Source organism: Ictidomys tridecemlineatus, chromosome 2 (assembly GCF_052094955.1).
Source record: "Ictidomys tridecemlineatus isolate mIctTri1 chromosome 2, mIctTri1.hap1, whole genome shotgun sequence".
Taxonomy (NCBI): domain Eukaryota; kingdom Metazoa; phylum Chordata; class Mammalia; order Rodentia; family Sciuridae; genus Ictidomys; species Ictidomys tridecemlineatus.
This window is the reverse complement of record NC_135478.1, coordinates 149049920-149063467: the sequence shown is the minus strand read 5'-3', so window position 1 is coordinate 149063467 and position 13548 is coordinate 149049920. Positions and strand designations below refer to the sequence as shown.

Sequence of the window (13548 nt, the reverse complement as noted above, 5' to 3'; positions counted from 1 at the left end):
TGGTCCCGGCTCTGCCGCCTGTTCTGTTGTGTGCACTGGAATATTGATTTTTCAGTGTGTGTGCGCCGGCTCTGTAAAAATCAATATTTCAGTAGCTCGAGCACAGCGCAGGGCAGTGTAATGGAGCCGGCCTGCTGATGTAACGTGCGGGGTCCACCCTCAGCGATTGAGGTCAGTCAGAAAATGGCAGTGTGCTTTCCTATTTCATTGTTTGCTTCAGAGAGAAGAAAGAGTTTGCATGCCGTTGTGTACATCAGATACCAGGACAAGTTACCTTGGTGTTACTGGGGAACGCGGGAACCAAGTTAGGATAAAAGGCAAAAGGGGATGATGAAAAATGTCCCATTATCCCTTCTAAGAACTCTTATTAAAATATGGGAGGGTGGGTATTGTCTGCCATCAATCCTACCAAATTTCACAGGAGAAAATAAAAAATACGATTGCTCCAGGAAAGAGCTAGAGTTTGTTTCAGCACCAGTATGTGGAAGCCTCTTGTCCTACAGCCCTATAGTACCCTTCTGATTAAAAGGACAAGAGATTTCTCGCATGATTTGAAGGGGGAAAAAAATCAATAATGGTACCAACCTGGGGGCTATAATCATGACATTTGCAGCAGATGAGGAAAGACAGCTGGACTTGGAGTCAGGCTTGTGGGTTTGTTTTCTCCAGGCAGCCTGATGAGTGTTCACCTCTCTCAGCCTGGGAAGCTTTAACTTAAATGACTTCTAAATACCCTTTTGCTTTAACTTAAATGAGAAAGATTCTACAGAAGAAATCATGGTATAGCTAAAAACAAAAACAATTATGTCAAGTGCGTATCACCAATAGGAAAAACACAATAATAAAGGAAAAACTGCAGAAACAGAAGGCAGATATATTCCTACTCCAGTTGTATGATTTGTTTTAAATTATATTATAGTGCAATCTTTTTGGTGGTAATTTGGCCTTTTTCTAAAATGTACTTCTTTTGATATTCTAAAAGTTTTTCCCAAAGAAATAATTAATATCATTAAAGAGATAAACGTTTGTCACTGTCAGTTTTATGATATCAAAACATTGGAGACAACCTAAATGTCCATTAGCAGGGATGTTCAATGAAAAAAAATTTTTATATACTAATGCTAGATAACTATTAAAATAATATGGAAGATTTGCATGTATTGAATTGTTTGTACTAATTAAATCTATATACCCAGATGTGTATGTGTATGTGTGTGTATATGTATATATATACATATATATGAGATATATATAGTACATGTGATATATGTGTATATACATGTATACATACATATATACAGATATATTATATATCTGTAAATATAGTGGTAAAGGAGATGGTCTCTGAAGTCAGATGGCTTGGGTTCAAATGCTGCCTGTCACTTGCTAGCCATGTGGCCTTGACCAGCTCTAAACTAGGTGTATTCATTAGCTGTTGCTGTTGTAACAAACCACCACAAACCTCCTGGCTTAAAGCAATACAAATTTATTCTCTTACAGTTAATCAGAAGTCCAAAATGGGTTCCTCTGGACCAAATCAGGGTGTCAGACCACACTCCCTCCAGATGCTCAACAGTATATGTGGAGGCTTCTCCTATAGCTTATCCCACATCAGTTTCTTAGCCTTTCTACCGTCCTTGGCCCTGGCTCCTTTTTCAACCTTGAAAGAGCAGTGCTCCAGCCTCTGCACTAGTCATCATATCTTCTCCCTAACTCTCATCCTCCTGCCTCCTTCAGATCAAGATCCTGGTGATGACATTGGGCCCACCTAGATAATCCATGATAATCTCTCCATTGCATGATTCTAACATCAAGGTTAGCCATAACTGGGCTAACATCAAGAGATTCACAGGGCTGTAATCCCTTCTGAAAGCTCCAGGGGGAAATCTGTTTTCGTACCCTTTCAGTGCTTAAAGGCTGCCCTCATTCCTTGGCCCATGGCCCCTTCCTCTGTCTTCAAAGCCAGTGATGGCTGGTTGAAATTTTTTGACATTGCATCACTCTGACAGTGATGCTTCTACCTCCCTCTTCCACATTTAAGATCACTTTGATTACATTGGGTCCATCTGGAGAATCCAGGATAATTGCCCCATTTTAACCTTCATTTGCTTGCTACCTTAATTTTCCTTTGCCATGTAACATGACATCATCACGTGTTCCTGAGATTAAAATATGGAAACTTTGGGAAGCTATTATTCTACCTTGTCACTTGCTAGCCATTCTGGCCAACGGTGATTATCTACATCACCGTTTCCCAGAATCCTAGGTAAGATTAAAAGAAACGTGTATTGTGTTTAGAAAATGCCTGACACATAATAAGCACACTGTAATAATTAATACATTGCAAGCACACCATATTAACTAACAATCTGCTATAGTTCTTATATGGAGAGCAAATAGAGAATATAAACTGTAGTTGCTTATATCAAAACTGACTTTTATTTTCTTCATTGTGTGGATTTTATTTTCCTTTTTTCTATCATGAACATGTATCACTTGGGTTCTTTTTAATTTTTTAAATGAAAATGAGACAAACCAATAAAAGAGGTTATCACAGTATCATAGGAACATGATTTAATTTAGAGTAAAAAGTCCAAGTGCTAACCTCAGCATTGCTAAAAACAAATTGTGGTATTAAGCAAGTTGCTTTTCCCTTCTACACTTTAGTTTTCTTCCTGGGTAACATGAAAGAAATGAACAACATATTTTGTAATAAAAATTGTATAGATGAACAAATTGATAGATGATAAGGAATACTGGGCTGAGACTGGGGCTCAGTGGCAGAGCACTTGCCTAGCATATGTGAGACACTGGGTACAATCCTTAGCACTGCATAAAAAAATAAGCAAATAAAATAAAGGCATGCTGTCCAGCTACAACTACAAATTTGCTTTTCTGAAAATGGTAAAGAACACTGCTTTAGTATATATAAAAAATCTTACAAAATCAGTAAGAAAAAAGACAGCCTTATAAGGGAAAAAAATAGTGAAAGGTATAAGAAGGAACTGCACAGAAAAAGAAATAGCCAATGAGCATAGGTAACCATGTTAAATCTCATAGTAACAAGGAAATACAATTTTAGACTTCCATGAAAGATTTTATACCCAAGAGGTTGGCAAAATTCACAAGTATGACAACGTAAGCAGATTCAGATAATGCAAATCAGTGGTGGTTGGGGTCCATTCACACCATGGATTATTACATAGCAGTGAAAATGAATCAATTACAGCTCCTCAAAAAGTTATGAATGAAGCTTAGAAACAATGTTGAACAAAGAAAAGCAAGTCCTCAGAGACTACGGTAATATGATACCATTTTTACAAAGCTCAAACACAAGCCAAACTAAACAGTGTATTTTTCAAATCGTTTATTTTAATTTGTTATATATGACAGCAGAATGCATTACAGTTCATAATACACATGTAGAGCACAATTTTTCATATCTCTGGTTATATACAAAGTATATTCACAGTATTTGTTCCTTCATACATGTACTTAGGGTAATGACGTCCCTCTCATTCCACCCTCTTTTCTATTCCCATGTGCCCTCCTCTCTCCTCCCACCCCTCTGCCCTATCTAGAGTTTGTCTTTTCCTCCCATGCTTCCCCTCCCAACCCCACTATGAATCAGCCTCCTTATATCAGAGAAAATATTCGGTATTTGGTTTTGGGGGATTGGCTAACTTCACTTAGCATTATATTCTCCAATGCCATCCATTTACCTGCAAATGCCATGATTTTATTCTCTTTTACTAAGCAATGTATTTTTAAGGAATTCATCAAGTGATTAAAAGCAGGGAAATTAATAAAGAGAAAATTTAGGATAATGGTTACTGGTGGGAGATGGAGGGAAGGACCATGGGAATGGAGCCTGTGGAGGATACAATTAGTAACATTATAGTTCTTTATTTTATTTTATTTTATTTTATTTTTAATGGTACTAATCACCCATCATCACTTTCAATAATTAGTAACTCATGATCACTCTTGTTTCGTTTGTATCTTTCCCCATCCACTTCCAGGATTATTTTGAAGCAAATCCTCCTCATCATGGTATGTTGGTGTGGAGAACTATCAATAACAATATGATAATATTAAAACATTATCACAAGCTGTTAATCAGTTAAATGTATGAGAAGACACAAGGTCTTTAACTTCCTAGTAGAGGGCTTAATTGAAAAAGTTTAACATACAGGAAATTACTGCAGTTGGGAGGGGGGAGCATGAGAGCAATTTAACTTTTGTAGTTTACATTTCCCCAATCTTAGCACCAACAGAATATTGAAAGAGTCTAAGAAATAGCATCAGTTCTCTTGCAACAGTCTTAACTGATCTCTGCAATCCATCCTATGCATATTGCTAGTGTTGGCTTCCTAAAGCCCACTTTGTCGTTGTTTTAATAAACATGAGTGTTGTGTGCAGAGCATTGCACTAAGCACTGGAGAAGAGGCGAAGGTGAATCAGATATGGCTTCTGTTTATAATAAAGAAATGGTCTGGTCTGTGTCCTGGGTTCCTGGGGGTAGGAGCACTTTGTTGTTCATGGTGGGCCCCTTGACCATACCTGAATTTAGGATAATGAGATGGCTTAGGATGAAGACCGTTCATGATAGCAGGACTAACCATGTGGTTAGAGGATTGAGGCCTTGAGTCAAGTGATATGTCACCCCCATCTCCAGGGAAGGGACAGGGGCTGGAGATTGGGTTTGATCAGGTGCCCAGTGACTCACACAATCATGCCTACATTAATGGAACCCCAATAAAAATTCTGAACACTGTAACTTGAATGAGCTTCCCATTTGGTGAACATAACAATGTGTCCAGAGGACAGATATTCTGAGTCCACAATAAGATAAGGACACAAACTGTGTTTGAGATCCTTTACTTTGTGTCTCTTCATTTGGTTCATCCTGATTTGTGTGTTTTAAATAATAAAACCATAATCGGAAGTACGGCACTTTCCTGAATTCTGTGTAGCAAGTAATCAAGACTGATGGGGTCATGGGACCCTCTGAGTTGGTAGATCAGAAGTGTAGGTGGTCTGGGGGTCTTCCTGAGAGAGCTGGTGTCTGAATCTGAAATAAAGGCAGTTTTGTGGAAAACTGTATGGTTAACCTGAAGGGTCTGCAGAGTCAGCTCTGGGTAATCGGTGACAGAAACCCATTGCATTATGGTGTTCCTACTTTCAAATGTATACAGATTAATAGAGGAGATAAGATACAAAGGCTTAAAAACAATGAGTGCATATAACAGTTAACAGGTATACCAAGGGAAACCAGAGAAAGGAAGGTGAACTTGCACCTAGGAACTCAGGAGGAAGGCTTGGGGAGAAGGTGATCCTCATCTGGAGCCTTCAAAGATGAAGTTGCATCTTTAGAGATGCAACTGTTGTGATAATATAAACAACACTTACCAAGGGCTGACATATAATCAATGATTTAACATGTACAGTTGTCAGCTTTCCATCACTGTAACAAAATACCTGAGATAATTAACTTGTAGCTCATTTGGGCTCATGGTTTTAAAGGTTTTAAGCCTACCCATTGCTTTTAGGCCTCTGGTGTGGGTGCTGGATAGCAATGGCAGGAAGCATATGATGTGGCAAACTGCTCACCTCATGGCCAGGAAGCAAAAACCTAAAAGGAAGGGTATAGGATCCCACAATCCCCTTTGAGTACATATTCCCAATAACCTAAGGTCCTCCCACTAGGCCCTGCTCCTTAATGGTCCACCATCTCCCAATAACACCACACTGGGAACCCAGCCTGTACAGATGGGGGTTTGGGGGACATTCAAGATCTGAACATTCACAGTCCTATGAGGCTGCACTAATATTGTCCCTCTTTTATAGGTAAGTAAATTGAAGCACGCAATGATCAAACAGCTTTCCAGGGGTTACACCATAGAATTTGAACCCAGACTCTAGTCCGTGCCCATACTCAATCACTACATCTACTGCCTTTGAAGTGGGAATTAAAAAAAAATATTCCAGGAAGAAGAAATAGCAAAAAATGGAAAAGCAGTGATTTTAAACATAGGGGAAAGGAATAAAATAAGATAGTACTTTGAAGGCCACACTAAAGACTCTGACCTTAGTTCATGAGACTTTGAGGAACCAAAAGTCTTTGAGAGTGAGATTTTGTAATGAGACTCTATGGACCTCAAGGCACTCTAATGATATAAGGAACACATTTTAAACCATGGTCTCCTCCTTTAAACCAGAAAGCTGCTTTCGTCTTCTAAAGGGAAAATTACTCTCTCTGTGGTGGTCAAGTTGTGGTAGATAGACTAGAGATGCCAAGGAGGAACCATGTCATTCTCATTTTTTAATCTTCCATTGCAATTGGCCTAATACATAATGAGGCACTCAAGGCTTTGCAGAATGAGTAAATATCATACTATATTGAACCATATCAAATCGTTAATATTTGGCCATTTTGAACTACAAAAATGGCAATTTATTATGGTTTCAATCTGTTTTAGGAATTGTATTACAGTCATACTACAGAGATAGTCTACTGTTGAAGTTCAAGTTCATTACTGTCAAAGGCAGTAACGTAGGTATCAGACACTGCATAAGGAACTGCTGTTTGGTTACAAACTTAATATTGTACAGATTTAAACTAGAATGAGTCATATTTATACTCACATATATGAAGAAAGAGACATAAAGGCCCAAGTTACTTCTATAAGAACTGTTAGCCATGCATTCTGAACCTGACATTAAATCAAAAGCTCAAATTCTATTTAAGTCATGTTTATAAACTTGGGGTAAAATTTCGTACTCTAGATCACATACAAAGAAGGGGAAAAAAAGCAAGAATATTAGATAAACTTTATCCAATAGTAGACATCAGAATAGTGTTTCATACAGGGTTCTTTCTCAGCTTGTGAGCTCATTTTTAGACTTCTTCAACCAAAAAAAAATTAGGAAAATTTAAAAGTTGGGTGTCACATTAGAGATGAAACCATCAATCAGAGAAAGAAGCTGTGGTTGGAAGCTAATGACATTTGAAGCAAAAGGACCTGCCCACATTCTCTGTAGGCTCCCTTGAGCCCTCTCACTGAGCTCACAGATGGTTCCTCATAGAGTCAAGAATCAAAACTAAATCCCCAAGGGTGGCTATCACCTATGCAGCTTAACAAAAGGAAGGGAACTAATGACCCAGATAGCACAAGTCAAGGATGAAGCATGCAGATCAGATTAGTCAGCCACCCCCAAATTCTAACAAAGAGTCCACAGACACCCAAGACTTATGGTCCAAGGAGAATGGGGACTTAGAGCAGACTGAACCCAACTCAATCCTGCCTAGAAAAATCCGTCCTCTTCCCTGAATTTAGTTTAATTGAACAGAAGATGGTAAAAGACATTTCATTCCTGAAAACAGCTCAGACCTGCTTGTTTGCTGAATCATACCTACTCCTGAGAAAGATCTTTCCTAAAGGTTTGTTCAAAATAGAGTGCTCTAAATGAAATGTTCAATATAGATCATTGTCTCCAGCGAGAGGAAGTGGAGGAGCAGGACTGGAGCGTGGCTATCTATCTGTGCACCCTGGGTCTGAAGGTAAGATCAAAAGAAAAGGCAAAATTTTCCACATTAATGAAAAAGTATTGATCAAAAATTAGCATCAGACCATAGACCTAACACTTACAAATCCCTGGAAAATTCTGTTGCAAATCTCAAGCTATTTAACTTTTCCAACATGTGGTCAGGAAGATCCCAACTTCTCACCTTCGTCATCAGTACTCGTTTTACCCCTTAGGTACTGATCTTATAAAATGAACTCTCTAGTGTGTCTTACTAATGCCCTGTTTAAAATGTACAAGCCCCTTCCTGGGACCTTCAGAAGATGTATCTCCCTCTGCCACCCACCTCCAAAGAGCCATCCATGCAAGCATCCTCACCCTGTCTAAATCCTTCAGTTGGGAGCCACATAAATACCAATTCATTTCTGCTAGAATCGTTCTTCTTTACTCCAGGTTCTATTCTGACCTCAGGCATTTTTCTATACAAGAAAAGAGAAATTCTGCTCTCTGTAGTAGGATGTCCACCAGCCCAGTCGCTGGCAGTCCCACAAAATGTGGTAGCTGCTGCTCAGATCTGCAATCCCTGATGGGTCTCATTCCCTTCTGTCCCTCCTGCTCTAAGAGAATGGGACAGACTCTTTCCCCTGCAACCTTCCTTGCCAGGAGACATCAGAAATCCCATGAACCCTGAGGAAAGCCATGCAGCACAGACCTTTACAAGGAAAGGCCAGGTACTAAATTGGTGCAGCCTCAACCTGGTTTTCAGCCTACCTGGTATCTGATTTCCTTTCCCAGTCTCCCTTGGGTCTGAGAGGTCTGCTTATGGCCTTAGCTGTTATAGCTTCCTGCACATGCACATTCTTGTTTCTTTTCTTTAGCAATAGTTTTTTTTTTCTTCTTCTTCTTCTTTAGCAAATAATGAAATAATGATACAGCCACCACTTAAGGAACCACATCTGAAACTATATGAAATAACACGCCCACCCCAGTGATCACAGAGCCCCCTTACCTCACTTCCCACCATCTCACATCGGATCTGTTCACTCCTTGTTTGTTTTCCCCCAGTGTCCCCAAGACTGTAGGCTCCCTGAGGGAAGGGCTTTATCTTCCACAGCTAGATCCCAAAGCAGCAGCACACACACATCGCAGCCATTCTGTTAGCATTTGTTGAATGGATCACTGTGCTAAAATTGGAAGATAAAAACAGAGTGAAGAACAGACTTACACAAAGCAACTTTCCTAGTACTTTTTTCATGCATCAGAGTAAGTATCCTGTAAAGAGTTAAAGAATTACCCAAAGGTGTTAAAATTGTCAAGAACATTCTGACCCTGTCCTTTGGTGCGGAAAGAAAAAATATATATATACTTTTGCTTTCAGATGTATGATGTAGCCTGACATTCTTTGGAGGAATTTTTAAATTTCGTTTTTATTTTTAAAGAGATAATCTAAGCCAGGCCTGGTGACATCTACCTGTAACTCAGGAGGCAGGAAGAGGACAAGTTTGAGGCCAGCCTGGAAAACAAGTAAGAACCTGTGTCAAAATAAAAATGAATAAATGAAAAGGACTGGAGATGTGGTTCAGTGTAAAGCACGCTTGGGTTCAATCTAGTCTCCCAGTGACTTGTGAGGCTGAAGCAGGAGGATTACAAGTTTGGAGCCAGCCTTAGAAATTTTGTGAGGCCCTGTCTCAAAAAATAAAAAGAGTCGGGGATGTGGCTAAAAAGTAAAATGCCCCTAGGATCAATCACCAGTACAGGAACAAAACAAAAACAAAAACAAAAATCTGATAGACCAGTATGAGATAGCATATTTAAAGCATAGAAAAGACTAACTTATAGCATCAAATTCAATGTTTTTCTTTCTTTTCATGCTTTGCCCAACAACTTGATTTGATTATCTTTTTGGAGAAGTCACCTTCACCAAAGATCTACATGAACCACTTTCCTATGTTCATATATGTGTACCTCACCAATAAAACTCCACATCATGTACACCCACAAGAATGGGATCCTAATTAGAGTAAGTTATACTCCATGTAGGTACAATATGTCAAAATACACTCTGTTGTCATAGATATCTAAAAAGAACAAAAAAATGAATGGCATAAATGTCTTTTTAAGCATTATCCCTTTAAATATTACCTATAGAATCATATGGTATTTTCTAAAAGTTTCTGAACTTTTAGAGTTGAAAATTTTGTTTCTCTAAAATAATGCAAGAAGAGTAAAAGGGAGGATAATGGATTATAACTTCATTTAATCTCCCAGAATGATTCACTTGTTATAACTTTATTTCTCATAGATTGTGAATGTCACAGTAAAGTGTTTGATTTACTCAAGATCAGGCAATCTCTTGTTAAATAGAAAAGCTGATAGACACATTTTCAGTGTAGCTCAATTCAGATCTGCCAACTTATATAGCAGGGATAACTCTGCTCTGGAGTCAGTTTGGCTTATTCATTTGAGTCACACTATTAAGTTGTGCTGATGGGGTGTTGATTGCGAGATTCAATGACATCAACACACCAACAGTGGCAAAAGGAAAAAAAAAAAACAAAACTTTTGCATGATACAGAATATCAGATGCTTTGTTTCCTCTGCCTAGAATTCCAACTTTCTAGTTTTCCGGACACCTTTCACTTCTTTTCTCTTTCAGTGACACTTTCAACAAAACTTCCTCTACTGGAATTTTGCCATCAATAATTCCTCTCAGGATCACTGCTGGCCAATATGGCACTTTTATGAAAAGATACGCTTTTCTATTGGTAAATTAGAGAAAGATGGAATAACACTATTTATTTTTTACACAAAAAAAAATTGGGATAGGGGAGACACTTATCTTCTACTCCTTGTGGGCCAGAATTCACTGGAAACGAGGGATCTGGTGCCCACAAAAATCTTTCTTCCTTTCTTGGAAGCAAGAGGTATCTTGTTAAAGATTCTGACCATTTTCCTCCAAGACCAAAATCTTTTCCAGAATAGATGGAACCAGGTTAATGTTGTGTGAGGAATATCTTTTAGAAGGCACTTGACCTTCAAATGACTTTGTGGGTGGTCAGTCCTTCAGAGATCTCTTCCATTTGTAGAGATACTTTATATTCTGGATTTTCAAGGAGAACAAGAGGAAAAATGCAACTGGTGATTTCTCCTTATGTCTGAGACCACTCCAACAATAACCTTGGTCATTTCTCCCTCCACAGGCCCTTTTTTCAGGGGAGAGGGAAGAAAGAGGAATGTGAGAAGAGGTGACAGGCTGTGTAACTAGGATCTCAGCAACACCCTGCAAACACAACTGGATGCATTTCTCCCAGACCTCAGCCAGTAAGGTAATGGAGTGCACACGCCCTCTCTTGAGAGCCCCCTCCTCTCCTTGTTGACCAAAGGCTCCTCCTGATGAGGGTGGTGCTAGCATGCTCCCCAACTCCTAGTTTCTCCACTGAACTCCAATCTTTATGATCTTTATAATTATACTAATAATCTTTATGATCTGCACTAATGTATGTGGCTAGGGATACTGTCTCAAGGAGTCTTGCATTTAAAATTTGAAGGGACCCCAGGGAGATAATCTCTTTCAGTGTTTTTGAACTTTTTGAACTTCACCCCATTGTAAGAAACTATGGCAACCATCTATACACTTAACTAATAAGCATAGATGCAACCAAAATGAAAGCATACGTAGTTGTGCAATATGGAATGCATGCTAACATTTTGCATGCTAACATTTCCATTCATTTTTATTATTTTTCATGCTGATCACAAACTCATTAAACTGGTTTCATGATTTGCTAATGGACTGAAGTCTACAGTTTGAGAATCCCTGATCTATGTTAATCCTCTTATGTGATAGAGCAGGAAATGAAAGTAAAAAAAAAAAAATTCAGTGATCTGGCCAAGGCCACACAGCTACTGCCTAATTCCAGAGCCAGGACTAAAACCCAGGAGTGAAACCAGCAAACTTAGCTAATTATTAATAATAAACACTCTTCTTGCAAAACAATGTGCCAATATTGTGAAGGGTGTTTGCTGTTAGTTACAAAAACACACAGATTTTTTTTAACAGTAAAAAATTAAAGTCACCCAAAGAAAAACTAAATAGAATATCATTCCCCAAATCCTCACATACATATCATTTTCAGTTCAAACTCCAGTGTCTAGAAGACTGCCTATATAAATATATAGAGAGTGAGTCTGTTTGTTTTACAAATGTTTTAAATTATGTCTGTAATTTGGCTCCAATTTGTTGGCTCATGTAAACTCTCTTCACTGACGTCTCTAATGCAATAGGAAAAAAAAAAAAAACCTGAGCAACCAGTCCTTCCAAAGATCTTGGATTAAGCCTGCTTGGTCAAAGAAGGGCTGGTGGGCACCTCTGTGATCAAAGGAGGCCTCTCAGTTGCCTCCCAGTTATGCACTAGGAGACTCTATTGAGGTCCCAAAATGCATCTGAGAAGAGCCACGCAGCAAAGGTGTGAGTCTAGGACATTCTCAGCAAAGTTCTACAATCCCACAACCTACCCTTCTTGGACAGACCCCACCCAAAGCCTGTACCCGTGGTGACTGCTATAGCCTCTGACCTCATCAACCCTGGAAGAGCAATATTTCCATTAAGATGAATTAGTCTATAAGAATGTACTCATAAATTTTAATTATCAGCACACGTTCCTTCGAGAAAGACAGGGTGCTTTCGTGCTCTGCTTTTTTTTTTTTTTTTTAAATCATGTTTTTAAAAAGGAAAAAATTCTGCTCCGGCCAAAGCAAATAGAGTCTGTCTCACCAGCAGCAAGGCTGGTTGCAAAGCTGCATGGGATATGGAACTATGGATGCAGAGTGACTGATTCTGCCCGTCGTGTTGTTATTTTTTTTTTCTTTCTTCTCATAGATGTGGTACCTTTTCACCAGTTCATATGTCACCTGATGAAAGCAGCTATGACCTTTTACAACAATTGCCCTCTGTCTTTACATTGGCTCTCTTCGCTTTACTGGGCCCCATGAAGATCACCTTAGGGGCACCTTTCAACCTATTCCTATGAAATGGCAGCAGAACGGAAAATGACACCAAAGTAAACGGACGCCATTTGTGGATACATTGAAGGATAGATATGAGTGCTTTTCATTTGTGAATGTGAAAATGTCACAGGTCGTTTCTGAGCATGTTCCAGCTGGAAGCCAAAAATGCTTTGGGGTAAACTGTTGAGAGCCACAGCCAAAGGGGCCCCAGCAAACTTCCAGCTGCCAGCAAGCTTCAGACTGCCCCAGCAACATCTAGCTGATTGGCTCCTCTGCGGTGATGTTCATTGGGCTGTTTCCCTGCCCTTCAGACTGCCAGCTGATGATTGGCTCACAGCGGCCCCAGCAACATCTAGCTGATTGGCTCCTCCACGGAGCTGCTCATTGGGTGACTTCTTTGGCTCTGCCCACGCAACCCAGCCAATCGGCCTCAAGAGAGGAGGATTGTGGGAGGTTGAAAGGGTGGTGTGGGGGAGAGAGGCTTGTGGAAGCCGGTGGTGGCAGTTGGGCTCTGAGGGTTTTTCCCTGGAGCTGTTTTGTTTGGCGTTTGTAGTTCTAAAAATAAAGTTAGTTTCTTTTTGACAAGTGGCTCCTGATTTGTGCCAAGCCAGACTTCGGCATTTGGTGGCTCGCACGGGGAGCAACTGAGGGTAAGTAAACTGCTTGCCCCTGAGGGCAGGGCGAGAGGATGGGGAGCCATTCTAAGTCTCCTCTTTTGTTTTGCTTCGTTTTTGTTTTAACTTTCCTGTCCCTGGAGATGAGTAAGAGGGAAGAAAAACCACTCACATCTGAGGAAAAACTATTTGCGTTTGAGGAACAGATAGGGAGAAAGGACGGATACATATGTCAGGAGGATAGAAAGGCTGTTATAATGATTTTGTGTGGTTCCCTTTTTATTGGATTCTGTCTCGGTTTTGTTTGGCGTCATCTTGTTGGGTTGTATTGTAGTAGAAATACGGGATCAGCAATTAGTAAAAAACAAACCGAAAGAGTGTTAAGTAAATTGTTAGAGGA

General features: G+C 39.5%; 1 long non-coding RNA gene across 4 annotated transcripts; it reads left to right on the top strand.

Moving 5' to 3' along the window:
• The first annotated feature begins 10 nt into the window (after positions 1-10).
• LOC120891947 (uncharacterized) lies at positions 11-12709 on the top strand. Of its 4 annotated transcripts, none has more exons than XR_013435099.1 (6): positions 11-171; positions 7488-7564; positions 8967-9051; positions 9439-9547; positions 10728-10853; positions 12407-12709. It is a non-coding gene; the product is annotated as an uncharacterized LOC120891947 (long non-coding RNA). The 4 variants fall into 4 exon arrangements; XR_013435098.1 differs by having other exon boundaries at positions 9436-9547; XR_013435097.1 differs by lacking the exon at positions 9439-9547.
• The last annotated feature ends 839 nt before the right edge of the window (positions 12710-13548 follow it).